This window comes from Tympanuchus pallidicinctus, unplaced genomic scaffold, assembly GCF_026119805.1.
Source record: "Tympanuchus pallidicinctus isolate F22 unplaced genomic scaffold, pur_lepc_1.0 scaffold3, whole genome shotgun sequence".
NCBI lineage: Eukaryota > Metazoa > Chordata > Aves > Galliformes > Phasianidae > Tympanuchus > Tympanuchus pallidicinctus.
This window is the reverse complement of record NW_026294747.1, coordinates 96,176,136-96,182,135: the sequence shown is the minus strand read 5'-3', so window position 1 is coordinate 96,182,135 and position 6,000 is coordinate 96,176,136. Positions and strand designations below refer to the sequence as shown.

Sequence of the window (6,000 nt, the reverse complement as noted above, 5' to 3'; positions counted from 1 at the left end):
TCAAAAGTTTTGATGGGAACTTAGAAATCAAAACCAAAATAAAAACACTATCACAGCAAAAATGACAACATTAAAGAACAACCACTTTCCCTCTTCCCACATCCCCAAACTAGCATCCACATTCACAAGCATAGTTTCATTTAACTGTAAGAGAGTCTTGCTCCTGGTGCAAAGGGCAAGCAGGAGAGGTGTCAAGAAGCAGAAGCTCTCATCTTCCCTGGGTAAGTTTTTGTTGGTAAGAGCCCGAGAAGGGTTTGTGGACTGCACTTCACATTTCTCAGAACTAAGTGCACATTGCCTTTCAATAACATCTGGTGCTTTCTAAAGAAGGAAGAAATCATGAAACAGAACCAAGTTCGATCTCAACCCAAACTCAGTTTTTACTTGCAAAGATATTCAGATAAAGGTGACAGGAAGATAGGAGTTATGTTTTCTGCTCCTCTTGTAACAGACTCTGCTTGGCCTTTGGTGTTTTTCATCATACAGGTGTCCAGAGAACCATTTAAGCATCCCACGTCTGAGCCAGAGCCTTGGAGTAGCAAGAAGCAATGTTGAATTCCAGTAGATGTGATGTGAACCACTAGCAGCCACAAGCCCATCTCTGCTCAGCTAAAATGAAATGAAAGTGCTGAGCAGTGAAAAAAAGAAAGGGAAAAAGAAAAGCTTGGAAACAACAGTCTGTAGTTGTATAAGGAATTACTATAAACTTGTGGGAGTAATATTTCATTTTAGATAGTAGTTCATAACTGGGTAAAGCTGTCATATGCTGACAGTACCTTAATTAACTCTAGGAGATGACAATGCTGTCAGTGACGTTAATATTTACCTCCACGTGCTTTTAGTCTGCCACAGTTACCCGAAAGACCCACAAGTAAGAACTGTTCTCTCACTGGTCTCTCTAACAAGTTTAAAGCCATCCCCTAGATCAACCTTGCGTGATCTCAGAGAGTAGGTGCCAGAAAAGGTCCATGTCTCTGAAGCATCCATTCCGAAACACAGGTGATGCCAAATATCCCATGTCAGACATGATACGCTTACATTTTGTGGGTAAGACTCATTCAAAGGGTAGGAGTTGCATTAAAACATGGAGATAACTCACAGGAACGTCACCGGTGAATTTCAATGGGATGAATGTCCAAAAGCATCTAGAAGCAGAACTCTGATCCTTTCAAAGACATAGAGGGTTCCAAACATGTTTGGGACACCTTCACACTTGAGGGCAGTCAGTAAATTTGTTTGACATGGTGAGGCCAGGCACAGCAGATTTGTAGTATCCAATGACATGCTTTGATGCAGGATACTGAATCAAATGCAGAAGTGAGTCTACTCCACTATGACAAGTTCCATATTCCTCTACATTTATCATTTTAATAAGTGAGATTAACTTCTCAAAGCATGCTGTCTAGAATTTATCATGATGACTGATGATGCTTCTGTTGATTTCAGAATAAACTTTGCATTTAAAAAGCATTTTATACTCTGATGTATATAACGCCAGAGTTTTCATTTACTTATGCAGCCACAGCTACTCTTTAGGCAGCCCAAGAACTGAGGCTAGCTTCTTAAAGAAACTGAATAGAGTTATTTTGAAAAATTGTCCCTGCATTTGTGGACAAACTAGATCTACTCCCCACACCATCTTCATGGAGCAAGTCTTTCTTGTGAAGTTCAAGTTGGTTCAAGCCTTCCTTAGAATAAGAGGAAGGATGGAGGGAAGCCTCAGCATTAACCTTTCCAGAAAAAAAAAACAACAAAAAAAAAGATTTTTATTTGATTAAACTTCCATTACAAGAACACAGAATATATCCTAATACTCTCAAATATTAAAATCCAACTTACCTTTATGCATTAAGGTTTCACTCCTTAATGATCACACTACCTACGTTTTATGTAATTTTAATTTTCAGTAAGGTAGTATTAAAAAAGTTTGCAGTCACAGAAATCAATTTTAAGAATATTGCGCTGACATCAAAGGGTGAAGACTGAGAAACAAAGAGGAGGTTATGAGACTGTGGAGGAAGATATCTGAAGTAGGAGAGAGAAGAATCTAGCCAGTGTAAAAGCACGAGTAATAATTAATATTTACACAGCAGAGGTGGATTCCCTTGTACATTCTCCTAATTGTAAACTAACCTGTAAAGCAGGAATTTAGATGATACTGCTGATCTCAGTTGGCCTAAGAAATCCCAATACAGCTAGGTAACAACTCTTAGACTGCTCATTATACATGATGCTGGCAAAAGCTTAAGCTCTGAAAAACACAGACATGACACCCTGATCTCCCAGCACAGTTGCACAGGTGTTTATCTATCATGTGCTATCCAGTAAAAATATAATTAACCAAAATGTTAGCAGGAGATGTTTGGAAGCTTCCAGCACATTGTTCTCCTCAGGATGGACAATTTCCAGTTGAAAAAAATGGGTGGCTTGTCCTACTTAAAAATATTAACATAATTATATAATCAGCATGAGATATCTATTTCTCATGTCAAGATCTGATGCCCCTAGGTCTTTCTACTAACCGATGAAGGCAGTATGAGAAGAAACCTGCTGCAGAAATCAAAAACAGATCTGGAAAAAACAATTTGCTGTCAGACCGATTAATAGAGGAGCTATTGAATGAACAGAGACTCTCAAGAGATAAACTGCCATCAAGGCATGGCTCCCTAGCAGCACCTCTCTGCTACAAGCCATGGTTTCCCAATGGTACCTCTCTACCGCAGCTATTCATATCCCATGTTTCTGTAGGCCAGATACAAGAAAGCTAAATCAATTTGACTTGAAGCTCTTCTTGAGTCTAGGATCACACTTCTTACTTTAAAATGAAAAAAAAAAAAAAAAGCTAGTAAATCATCTGCTAGAATAAAATGTTCTTAATTCACTGTTCCTTAGAATGTTTTAACAAAAATGGGAAGATGAAATAAGCCACATTCTATACACAAAACACATCCTAAGTCAAAAAGGTAAAAGACCTACAGGTTTAATAGCTCCAGGGTTTCTAGTGCCTAATGAAAGATGCTCCTGACCTCACCTTCAGAGTTTTGGACAGCTGCTACTGAAGGGCATATTCGCAGGACCAGAGCCAACCTTCCTAACCCCAGAGCACCATTCTAGTCACTCAGGCACACTGCCTCCAAAAATTAGGTGTTATTTTTCTCTGCCAGCAGTCCTGACTTCTGCCTTGCCAACACATTATTCATGCCAATTTCCATTGCAAATTCATGACAGTATTGACTTTTTCCTATTATTAGAACAGAAACATTAAGGTAAAGCACAGGCTACCCGAAATCCTTAATAGATTATTAAAGTCAGCAGCCGTGCCACAGAATTTCTCAGATTATTTAGCTTTTTTTGTAAAGAAACAGCTAATATATGACCCAAACAATTACTGAATGTGAACTTTTGCAGATAGCCTGAAGGCAGCTGTAGAAGACAGGACAGAGCAACAATTTCCAAAGAGCAGCAGGCAGTCAAGCACTGTCTGCCAGGATAAAGCTTCTCTTAGTTCATTAGCATCAAGAGGGAATCAGTTAATAGGAATGCACTTTCACATACGTTCAGCTTTTTAAAATGCCTTTGAGCTGGGGGATTTTCTTTGGGCATGGTGTTGCACTGCTAAAATAAATCTTTTCTTAGTAAGAGGGAAAGGTAAATTTTCCTTGTTAAACATCAGTTCATCTGCACTTAGAACAGCCCTAAGAATCACCAATGTAAGTGTCAGAGTTTTGGCTTACCTCTGCTCAACACTTCCGAAATAATTAACATAAATAATGAATAAATTGAAAAGAACAGCAACAAGGGAAGGGCAAGTGAGCAAATGGAAACTGGAACATAGGAGAGGGTGGGAAGAATGACTTCAGACTTAGGTGTTTCTGATGTAGTATAATGGCTTGTTTAAAACAAAGTCCTTGAAGGGCTTAATGGAAAACCCACCATTATCATTTCCTCAACAGAGGAACTAAGTAAATAAAAATCAAGCAAACAACAACAAAATCAACTGTCTTTATAATCACATGAAGCCAGACCTAAATAAACAAGTCCAATAATACAGTGAACCCTTCAAAAGAAAATTGAATGTCTTTTCATCCTCCTTGTGCTGCTTATCAGAGATTTAGGAAAAATAGAAAGTTGAACACTAATCTGTTAGGTTTCAATGAAAATCTGCAGGACAAAGAAGGGATTTCTGATGTTGTCCTAGAAGAGCAGGCAGGCAGTGCAGGCTGGAGAATACTAGCAAGGGCAAGAGAAATGTTAATCTAGGCAAACCAAATGTAAGAAGCTTCATGAAGAGCTGGTTAATCCATTCCAGAAATCCAGTGCTGGCAAATAGGGCATGCACTGACCTATACCGAACCAGATGAGATAAACTGAGGAAGACAATGTGGAGAAAGAAGAAAAGAAGAAATAAAAAAAGAAAAAAGCACTGTTTCCGTTTGGGGCTATTTACTTCCTCTACTACATGCTTGTACTCTTCAGAAGCAGGATTCAAGATGGAGGTGTCCCAATGAAAGCCTACCACAGTTGTATTTGCATCTAGAGATGCAGTCAGTGATCCAGAAGAGAGATAAAACACACTGAATCAGACTGAAATCCGAGACTAAAATCCTTCTTCACTGTAACTGTTTCTACTCAATTAAGTTAAACTTCCGAAAGGCCAAGGAAAATTTTGTTTATATATACACACACTGTAAACACACATGGATATATATACAGAGCACCTGATTTCATCTCACTATGACCTGTTCCTAATGTGGTATTTTATGATAACCATTGCACACTTCTTCAGAATATATCAGTGGCACACTATGATGTCACTGTCACAACCAGAACACAGAACATTCACTGAAATTTCTTCTCTCCTACTTATTTTCCTCACAAAATAGCACAATAACTATAGGCAATAAATGATTCCCATTTCTTCAGTACTGAGGAGGTGAAATACATGATCTCTAACAAAAAAGCACTCAGATCTTAAAGGACAAAAAATTCTGAAGATTTTTCAATAATCCAAAATAAGGATGAATACTTCAAACCTTGATAATACAAGCTTTTACCATTCTCTGACAGGTATTTCTGGATAAATAAATCTGTATGTTTTCTGTCCAGAAAAGTCAAGTCAGTACTGGATCATTGCATACAAATGCTTACTTATAGCAGATAAAGCAGCAAATCTACATGATTAGCTCAGAACGTAATTACAAAAGGGAGCCATAGGATAGATCCTGCTATCAGCTACACTGCTTTTAACTGCGGTGGATCTGAATGGAACTCCTCTAGTTTTACACAGGATTAACATAGGCAGGGTACGACTTGTTTTCTTAATTTCTCCATAGCAAAATTATTATAGAGGGAAAGTTTAGGTGAGTGTCTTGTATAACAAATTGAGAAGCCCCAAAAAGAAGGACTTCATGGTGTTGGCAAGTGGAAAAATTCAACTTGGGCTGGCAACGTATGCTTACAACCAGAAAAGCATCTCTAACTTGGACTACATCAAAAGAAGTGTGGCCAGCAGATTGACAGAGGTGACTCTCCTTCCTCCTCAAGTTCATGAGACCCCACCAGCAACATTGCATTCATCTCCAGGGCTGCAGCATAAGAAACCTGTTGGAGTGGTTCCAGAGAAGGAACATCAGAGACCTGGAGCACCTCACCTATAAAGATACAGAAGTTGGGTTTATTTAGCCTAAGGAAGGGAAGGCTCTGGGAAGACCTTACAGCAGTCTTCCAGTGGTTGAAAAGAACACTAGAGAGTCTTTATCAGGGAGCACAGCAGCAGGACAAGGTATAAGGCCTTTAAACTGCTTGTGGCCAAGAAGGTTGATGGTATCCTGGGGTGCATTAAAAAGAACATAACCAGCAGGTCAAGGGAAGTGATACTTATGTTCACCTCTGGAAAAGATGGATGTTCATCAGTCTAACCATCAGGAAATCTATACTGCTTCTTTGTCATGTATAGGTAGCAAGAAGAGAGTTGTGAGAAAGATTTTTTCAAGCCAAACA

The 6,000-nt window shown here is 38.8% G+C and overlaps 1 long non-coding RNA gene across 1 annotated transcript in view; it reads right to left on the bottom strand.

Moving 5' to 3' along the window:
- Window positions 1-362: 362 nt before the first annotated feature.
- The window catches only part of LOC128085198 (uncharacterized), a 28,163-nt gene continuing 22,525 nt past the window's right edge, over window positions 363-6,000 (bottom strand). The window contains exon 2 of the long non-coding RNA XR_008208837.1: window positions 363-1,730. This is a non-coding gene — a long non-coding RNA (uncharacterized LOC128085198). The remainder of the gene's footprint in view (window positions 1,731-6,000) is intronic.